A 10733-nucleotide genomic window follows, 5' to 3' on the forward strand; every position below is an offset into this window, starting at 1 on the left:
GAGAGAATTAGTTTATGTTGGTGATTGTGGTATGTGAGATTCTAATGTTGTACTGTGTGTGTATCAAATGTGAAGGAGGAGTGACCTTTTAAAGGCATCCAAAAACATGTAACCTTCACCAACCATAAAAGTTCACCAACCAGAAATAAAACCTGAATATTAAATATTTATAACCCCCACAATAAATAAAATAAAATAGCCAAAATAAATAAATAAATAAAACGGTTAAATTTTTAAAACCTTTTAAAATTCCAACAATCCCCCACAAAGTTTTTAAAATTTTACCGTGACAAAAAAAACAATGAAAAATATATAATATATATGGCAATATAATACTATGTAATAGGTGTAGGTGCCTTTCGGGCTTGAACCTTCACTTAGTGATGATAGTCTCCATTTGAGGAACCTGAGTGTACACAGTATTGAACTCGGCACCTTTGACCAAACTTCAACATATCCCACACATAGTATTAGTTGAGACTTGGATGCGGGGTAGCGCTATTTATGGCCATGCGCTCATCTTGATTCTCATGAGAGTTACTAGAGAATAGCCCAATTCTCATAGTCGCGGCCTCACGACGTCTCTCACTTAGGTGAGTTCTCCAAGAGTACATGTGACCTGCACCCTGCGGGAGTTTGCCCGCCTCGAAACTCATTCAGGGATAAATCCCTTCCCGACGTCACATAAAATAGCACTTTTGCCTTAGGGATGAGCAGAAGAATATCTCAAGGATATCTCTATAGTTTTATCAGTGCTATATGAGTCACGCAATATGGATTGTTTCTACCACATTGAACTTCCTTCATGGGATCTCCAATCACAGAAGTTGGGTTACCTCCCTAGGTGACTCCCTTATGGGCTTAAGCACATCCCCCTCGACATTTTGCATTAATAGCCTCCTCCACGAGGCATGCATATCAAGACTAGCCTTCACAAGGCATATATAATGTAGGTCATATCTTTGTTCTCTGTTTTAGCGCGCTCTAAACCTGCATGTTATTGGAAATATTTCCTACACAATCTTGCACACAAACGATTAGTGAATTTCACCTCAGTATAATTGGAAATTAGATACGGATTGGTATACATTTAAGTATAACAGAAAACATCATACATTAAATCTTATGATCAAGAGTACCTCTCAAGTCCATGAAACTTTGAGTACACCTGCTACCACTTATGAACAACAATATAACAATTAATTCTTTAAATAAATTTAACTATAAACACTGAGTATTTCAGGATACTCTTACTCCCTTTTGTGCACTCCAAGTGGCTGAATCATGAACACATATCCAAGTTGTCATTGTATCTTCTTGATTCTCAATAGGAACCTATAAGATAGTAAGAAGTCTCTACCAAAATTTTGTACCAAGGCCATCATTAGTTGCACACATTTTCATATCAAAATTTAAGACAAATTAGTCTCATAATAAAATTTCATAGTATAAGAAAATTTCACTCACACCAAGTTCTCCAAAAATGCTCATTTTATAATTACTTAAAGATAATATCAAGGTTATGAAATTAAGGCAACCCCACATTTTAAAATATGTTAACGTAGAACCCATCCCTTCTATGTTTCCAACTTTGGCCACAAAATAAAAATAAAAATAATAAATTACAAAGCAAAAAGATTGCAAGACAACAACCCCCACAAGTTAAGGAAAATTTCAACCTATGTGAACATTGTACCAAATCCTTATTTAATTTTAAATTCATAAGATATGCCATAATACCTTAGAGGATTTACGGGTTGAAAACCTTACACCAAAACTCAAAATTAAATGCCGCTTACAGTGATATAATTTGTCATTTTATTTCAGTTTTCTCCAGAAGGTTTCACAATGTATACTTCCTGGCAATTAACTCAATGTGGCAGCTGTCAAGACTTCACACTCAAAATAACATTAGTTTACTCAATATATTTGTATCAAGATTAACTCAAGTAACTAATATGAAGGATTGCACGATTGGGATATATAATATTTGGCTACTTGAGAGAATGAGTCTAAGATATTAAAACAAAGATGTGATTAAATTGCATAAATGTTTGTAAGTACGTTTTTTATATATCAAAGAATAATAAACTTTCATTCCAACCATCAACCGTACAAATTGCAATCAAAACATGGATGCAACAAGAGGTGGCCTCATTAAAACCTTGCCATAAAAACCCCCAATGGAGGAAATCCGGTCAAGGAAAAAGAGTACCACAGCATCCAAAACCGATAACTAAAAACAACTATCCACCCTCCAAGTCTGTTACTAACAGTGATACAAGCCAGTCAGGAGCAAGACCAACCCAAAAAGAATGATGCTGTTCTCGTAGCCCAAACTGCGCCAAAGAGTGAGCAACTCGATTACCCAGACGTGGCTGAAAAAAAAACATCACCAACACACAAATGTACTAGCAACCTTCTAATGTCATCCACAATGTTACCCAGATTACTCCATAGCTCCCCACCTCCCTTCAGTAAAGCCACAACTTCTTGCGAGTCTGATGCTACCAAAAAATCAGAGATTCCCAGCTCAGCAGCCTTCAGTAATCCCATTTGTATAGCAGCACATTCAGTAGCCACAACATCCAAACCTGCTGGACCTTGATCCGCATACCCCCAAATGAAGTTACCTGCAGAGTCTCTTAAGACACCACCCACCCCTCTATTACAACCAGCTTGTCCAATCGCCCCATCGCAATTCAATAACAACGAAGAAGTGGGAGGTTTAATCCACCTAATAAAACGTGGCACCCTTGGTGGCTTGGTGGGAGCATTATGAATTTTAAACTACTCCAAAAACTCCATGGTCCCCTCAACAATCTCAGAGAGCCCATCAACGATCTTTCTGTAGAGGACCTCATTACGGAGCTTCCAAACTCTCCAACAACAACACACAAAACGTTCCTATTCACAGTCTGACAGAGTATGAAACATAACTTCCAAGAAATCAGCAAAAGATTCTTGTCTAGCCACCGAATCAATGTTGAAGGAAGTTAGCGCCCAAAACCGTCTGCTGCGTTTACAACCCCAAAAAGCATGGATAACATCCTCCGTCGTCGTCCCACAACCAGAACAATAAGCTGAGACTAGTACCTTCCAATGAACAAGGTTTAGTGCTGTAGGCAAAATATTTAAACTTGCCCTCCAAAGTAGGATTTTAACCTTATTTGGAACCTCCAAATGCCAAAGTTTTTTCCAAAAAGTGCATTGAGTTCCAGAGTTGGAACCTCCAATCTCCCCATTGACCTCTCTATCACAAAGTCTTAATGCAAGACGATATCCAGTCTTCCCAGAATATTTACCATTTTTTGAGAAAAACCAAAACCGCTTATCTTCAAGATGCTCAACTGATGGCAATGGAATGCTCAAAATTGCCGAACAGTCCTCGTCACTAAAAGAATCCAGGAGAGTCCTATTCCACCCACCCGACGCCGTAATTAAATCAGAAACTCTGGCCTCCATAGAAAGACCTCCATTTAATAGAGGCAAGAAGGTATAAGGCTTTGGAATCCATTTATCATGAAAGATCCTCACAGATGTCCCACCACCAATGCGCCAAATAAGACCCTGTTCAATAACTTGTCTTCCCCATAGAATTGAGCGCCAGATTAAAGAAGGCACCTGACCATACCCAGCTGTAAGGAAATCACCATTCGGAAAATAACGAGCTCGAAGGATTCGACCAACCAAAGAGGAAGGGTCCTCCAACAGCCGCCATGCTTGTTTGGCTACCATAGCTTGGTTGAAAGCCTCAAAATTTTTGAACCCCAATCCTCCTAAGCATTTTGGCCGACACAGATTCTGCCAACTCTTCCAATGTATGCTCCGCTTTCCTGACTTCCCCCACCAAAATCTCGCCACCATTGCAGATAAATCCTGACATAAACCTTTTGGCAGTTGAAACACCCCCATTGTGTATGTTGGGAGCGCCTGAGCCACTGCCTTAATAAGAACTTCTTTCCCTGCCGTTGACAACAATTTAGCATTCCACATATGAAGCTTATTCCACAACATGTCCCTCATATAATTAAACAAACGGTGTTTACTCCGTCCAGTAATAGTGGGCAACCCCAGATAACGTGTATGGAAATCCACAATACGTACTCCCAGCATGGAAGAAATAAGGCACTTCATGATTGGATCTGTTTTAGGACTAAAGCTCGCTGCAGACTTCGCAAAATTTATTTTTTGGCTTGACGCACGCTCGTAGATTCTGAGAAGAAGCATCAGATTATAACAGTCAGATAAATGGGCATTGCAGAATAATAAACTATCATCTGCAAAAAATAAGTGAGAAAGGATAGGAGCGCCTTGGGCCACTGCAACACCGCGAATTTGCTTATTCCTTTGAGCCTGAGACAACAATGCCGAGAGACCTTCTGCACAAATGAGAAAAAGATAAGGCGAGAGAGGGTCCCCTTGTCTTAATCCCCTAGAAGGAGTAATAAAACCCATTGCCGACCCCCGGACTTTCACCGAGAAGGATACAGTAGAAATACAATCCATAATCAAATCCACCCATCTGTTGTTGAACCCCAGTTTCCTCATCATACAGTCGAGAAAATTCCATTCCACTCTATTGTTGCATTCCTAAAAGGACACAAATTAATGTGCAAACAACCAATTAAAAATACCCGCAAGTGCACGAATCTATTGAGGTATAGATTATGTAAGTACGGGGTCGATCCCACGAAGAACTTGTCGGCTTCCTATAAGTTCTAATTTGAGTACGTAAAGAACACTAATTTAACACACCACAAATGCACAAATGAAAATTGGAAACTAAAAATGAGTAAAGAAATGTAACAGAAATGAAACAACACAAGAAACCAAAGAAAAACAGAAACAGCACTTTCTATCACCCTTTTATCACCTATTTATCACCTGTAAACAGTGCCACGAACAGTGAAATGAACAGTGAAAATGAACAGTGCGACCGGTCGTGAACAGTGATGACCGGTCGTTTTTGGACAGATTCATGTGAGACCGGTTGCCTGAACAGTAACGACCGGTCGTTTTTGGGCAGATTCGTTTATCTGTTTTTCCAGTTTCGACCTCTGTCCAGTGTTTTGCCTATAACTTTCCAACCGTTTATCCAAATTTCCCGTTCTTTATACGGTTGGATTCAGCACACAAAAACAAAGAACACAAAGCGGACCAAAAGTCCAAAACAATTATGGAAACAAATAAAATCAGTGACAAAGACACATAACGTGTCAAACACACAACTCACACACACATTTGGGGGGGGGGGGGGGGGGGGTTTGGTTTGGTTCAAGTGACCTATTTCTATTGCATGAAAGTAAATGGACTTTGAATTTAAATGAGAATGGCAGAGATAAATTATCACAATGTGAAATTAAAATGTAACAAACACTAGGGTTTCGGAATCCACCCTAAACAATTCTACCTATGTTCATGAATACTCAAGTGATGAACTCTAAACGTGTTGATGAAGATGTTCGCAATCAAGACCAGTACGAGTGGCTCAAGACGCATTGATTCTCTCTAATATACGTAAAGTGCAGTACGAGTGCTACAATGCTTGTGCCTTCCCTATAACCGAATCTAGGTGTGCTTAGTACTTTGATTCAATTACAAGAAAAACCCATTAAGCTCAAAGAGAATATGAACACCACAAGAACCCTAATAGCATGGTGTTTACATTAGGTATTCAAGAAACCAATTCACATGGATGATTCTTACTTCATCCATTTATTGCTTAGGATAACATGAAGATACACATAATCCCAACAACCTCAAGAAGCATGCTTTCAAAGGTGATCAATCAAAGAAGAACATACATCAAGGATAGATTAATTTGGTGAATTGGAATTCATCAACAATATCTAGAAATTCATACACTCAAGTATCAAAACAATAAGGTAATCATGTTTAGGGCTTCAACCTAAGCCCTAGCTAAATAAGAAGTTACATTGAAACTAAGAAATTACAAGAAACAAATAAAATGAAAGAAACTAAGAACAAAGAGGAGAAAGAGAATGCATCTTCAACCCCTTGGATCCTTGCCTCAAGGCTCCCCAAGGTTCTCTCTAATTGTTATGCCATTCTTTCCTCCCCTTAGTTGCTCCTTGCTCTCCTCCTTCTTGCTCTCTAGCTCTCAAAATCTGCTCTCAGTTTCTGCTCTCAGTTTGGAATGATAGAATGAATCAAATCCCCCACGTTCTAAATTGTAGAATGAAGGAATTGTCATCAGCTTTGCAGATTGCACATTCTTCTTCCTTTAGCCCATGATTTCCAGCTCACTTTTAATATATAAAACTCCACCTTTTGTTAAAGCTTCAAACTTTGTCCCCTTGCCATGATGAAGCTTTGTCATTGAAAATATGCTCTTTGCCTCTGAAAATATCTCTTAACCAAGGTAATTTCTTGTTACCAAGTGTTATGGTAACAAGAAGAATCAAGATAACAATATGGAGGTAAAAGCTGGAGCACTTCGGATTTCCAGAGCTGTGGTAACATGCTGGATTGGTTGGATAGGCAATACTTGTCCAATGAAGCTCAAATTTGGATATGTTGTAGTTAACATCCATTGGAACAAGTTTCATGAAGATCTTCACCTCATCCGAGTACCAGAGCATGTTGATCCCGGGCCAAGAAGTTGACCTACGAAAATGAACAAAAACAGAATTTATAACCAATAATGCACTTTTAGCTCATTTTCATTCTAACCAAGGTAAAATCTAAGAAAACACAAAAAGGAAGTAAAAAACTATAAAAAGTCAAGAACTAACTCAAAATAATAGGTGAATAACATGAAAAATCATGTGTAAAAATGAACCGAACATCTATCGTAGGCTTTTGACATATCAAGCTTCAATATCATCTTTTTTAGAGCACTTCCCCCCCTTCTCTGAATGGCGTGAATGCTTTCAAAAGCAGCAATAATATTGTCAGTAATCAACCGAGAAGGAACAAAGGCACTTTGGTACTCCGAGATGACATCCTGCATAATACCCTTCATTCTGTTCACCATTGTTTTCGATATCGATTTATAAAGAACCAAGCATAGACTTATTGGCCGGTACTCAGTAACTCGTATTGGATTGTCCACCTTTGGGATAAGGGTAATGAGAGTATGGTTGATCTCTCGCACACTCGCCCCGCCATTTAGTACATTTAGGCAAAAACTGACTACATCATTTCCAACCACATGCCAGTACCGCTGATAAAACAGAACTAGCATCCCATCAATACCAGGAGATTTAGTGGGAAACATTTGTGTGAGCACACCTTCCAATTCAGTTCTAGTAAAAGGCTGGCTCAGTCTTTCATTATGTTCCCGAGTCACTTTAGGTTGCACTGCTGCCAGTACCGTACTAAAATCAGTCTCACCACTAGTGGTAAATAGCTTCTTGAAATACTCACAAAAAACAGAACCAACGGCTTCGTTAGAAGTATTCCACACATTATGATCATCAAAAATACCTTGCATGAAATTTCTTCGTCCCCTTTGTTTAGCTTGTGCATGAAAGAATTTTGTGTTTCGATCCCCATATTTAAGCCAAGAAACTCGAGACCTTTGTTGCCAGAGCATCTCCTCTCTCGCGAGTAATATATCCAACTCACCAGCCAGTCTACGCTGACATCGCACCACATCATCTGTTTGCGGCTTATTTTTTAATCCATCAAGTTGCCCTTGAATCTGACGTATCTGCATGGGAATATGGCCCACCTTGGATTTATTCCAACCCAGTAAGGACTGTTGACAAGCTTTTATCTTAGTAACCACATCACCTTGTTCCTCTCCCCAAGCTTGAGCAACTGTCTCCGTAAACCCATCAATTTCAGTCCACATTTCTTCAAACATAAATCTTCGAGCCTAACGCACCGACTCTGAGCCCCCAAAATGTATAAAAACAGGAAGATGGTCAGAAACCAAAGAGTTCACATGATGAACTATCGCCCCCGGAAAAGCAAGAAAAAACGCAGTATTTGCCACTCCTCTATCCAGTCGAAGTTGGACTCTGTCGTCCCCAGACCGATTGTTCGTCCAAGTATATTTGTAACCTTTATACTTCATCGATGTCAAACCACAATCCTCAAGAGCCATACCAAAATCCCGCATTTGCGACGCCGGTCTATATCGTCTGCCCAAATACTCATTAAGCTCCAAAACTTCATTAAAATCACCTCCCACTACCCAAGGACCCGAATACCCATCCGCCAAACTACGTAACAATTCCCAAGAGTGTTTCCGCGATGCAAGGTCCGGGTTACCATAAAAACCCGTAAAACGAAAACAATTTTGTGTCACACCCTCAATCATGGCATCAATATGCCCTGAAGAAAAAGATCTAATAGAAACCTTCACCCCGTGCCGCCACAATAAAGCCAGACCACCAGCTCGGCCATTTCGGCTCACACTAAAATGCCCAATTGCGCCTAGCTGTGCACTTACCCCTGCCATTTGTTGTATCATCTTCTTGGTTTCTGATAAGAAGATGACATTGGGATTTTTGTCTCTGAGTAGGTACCTCAGAGCACGGAATGTTCATGGATTACCCAGACCACGAACATTCCAGCATAATATTGTCATTTCTCGTGATGGGCCCATTCACCGGAGCCCATCACGGATTTGCCAGTAGAACCAGCAGTATTTCGCAAACTCGAATCCCCCACACTTTCCACTACACTAGCTTTTAGAAGTCTGCCCCAAGCACGTTGACCCCCAACCTTGACACTCTTTCTCTTTCCCACAGCAACCTGCCTGTCAGAGCTAGACACCATAGATGATTTAGGACCAACCCCCTCATTCTTTATGAGATCCGATGGAACATTCCCTCCAAACTGCAACCCTTTAAGGCTAGAGCCACCAAAATCAAAGCAAGTCGTTACCGGAACTTCACAAAACTATTGTTCTACAGTGGGCTTAGATTTCGTTAAATTCTGCTCATCAACTTCTGTCCCCATAATTCTGCGTTTCTTCGAAACCCCAGCCGCCAACAAAACCATTGTCTCCTGCTCCCCCTCCATTAGTGTCACCCCACCGTTAGAGGTATCGAAGGCTTCCTCAAAAGGACGAACCACACCAGACAACGAAACCACACCAGACAATGGAACCACACCAAACAAAGGAGCCCGTTGTGGTTTTGCTTGAGCTTGTAACCGACTACAGGGTCCCAATCCAACCGCTTGACCTTTAGAGCCACTAACCACCCTGATACTAAACACATCCTTTATCTGTGTTTTCCATCGTCCATATTGTTCTGTAACAACATCACCAGACATTTTCAAAGCACAACCCGACCCCAAATGATCAAGTCGGCCACAAAACAAACAGAAAAAGGGTAAGCGTTCATATTCGATGTCATATTGCTTTGCCGGTTCATCTGGATTAAGCCGTAGTGTGATCCAACGCTTTAATGGATCAGTGATCTTTAACCCAACTCGAACGCGCAAAAAACTCCCTAAACAGTCCCCATTCATCCCTTTATCAACCGCCACGAACGTGCCAAGATGATTACCAATCTTTTCACCCAAAGCCGGAGTTAAGAAAATCGGTGGGATACGCCTGACTCTAACCCAGAAGTGTTGTATCTCTAGCGGGACTGTCATAGGATCCACGCTGCCATCAGTGAATGCCAAAACCAAAAGGGATCGGTCAAAAGTCCATGGAGCACCCCTCATTACTTTGCGTCGATCGAAATCATTCTGGAAAGAGAAGAGCATACACTGAGGGTCATCAAGAGGCACAACTGTAAACCCTTCACGTGTATGCCAAATCGACTTCATGGTCCCAATCAAGGAATCCAGATGAAAGACCTTTGGCGTGAGCAAACGACCCACTAGCAAGAACCGCACGGCTCGCAAACTGTCCAGCTCTTCCAAACTCACAATCTCAACGGCCTCCTCTTCTGAAATTGCCAAAGCACTCGAGATGCCTTGCGCAATCTCATCTACAGAATCCATCTCTCCCTAAAACTGCTATTAAGAAACTCTCACACACCGCAGAGAATTGATACCCCCCTTCCCCAAGTACTTGCAGACGGTTGAACCAGTCCCACCTAGACTAGAAGAGCAGAAAATAGCCTTGCCGTAATGCTAAGAAGCACGGATACGCAGCTCGACCAACGTATCTCGTATCCGATACGCTGGGATACGCAAAGATACGCACGGGATACGTATCCGAGTCAACGGATACGGTCAATCAGAAAAGGACACGCGTATCTGACCAGATAGATACGGGTATCCCAAATTTAGGATACGTTTTAGGAAACAATTTCGGGAAGAATTGGAATTCGACAGAAATTCGAAGTCGTGAACAACACGGATGTTTGCCTTACCTGTTTTGAATTGAAATGTTGAAGATCTTTCCTGCAAATCTTCGTCTTCATTATATAAAGAACGCAAAGTGATCGGTTCATAATTGTATATTATTTCTTACCCTTCTAGCTTATGATTTGGTTATGTTTTTGAGTTAAACTTGTGCTTTTAATCCTTTTTGTGTTTATCTTTCAGTTAATTGAGCTTTAGGTAACAATGATGGCTTTGGAGAACATAATTCATGCAATTCAAGCATGTTAAGGCCTAATTTGGATGAATTGATGAAGAGCTTAAAGACAAATTCATTATGGCTACAGCCCCCTGCCAGTCCAGTTCCGTAGGTCATATTGCAAGCTTTGTTTCAGCAACCTACATAGCTCGGATGAGGGCACATTCTTCATGAAAGTTGCTCCAATTGGTGTGTACTATAACATATCCAAAAT

The 10733-nt window shown here is 40.7% G+C and overlaps 1 pseudogene; it reads right to left on the reverse strand.

Moving 5' to 3' along the window:
* LOC148296742 (pyruvate dehydrogenase E1 component subunit alpha-3, chloroplastic-like) overlaps positions 1-10733 on the reverse strand; it is a 33859-nt pseudogene that overhangs the window by 658 nt on the left and 22468 nt on the right.

Source organism: Prunus avium, chromosome 2, assembly GCF_965620075.1.
Source record: "Prunus avium chromosome 2, drPruAviu1.hap1.1, whole genome shotgun sequence".
Classification (NCBI taxonomy): Eukaryota; Viridiplantae; Streptophyta; class Magnoliopsida; order Rosales; family Rosaceae; genus Prunus; species Prunus avium.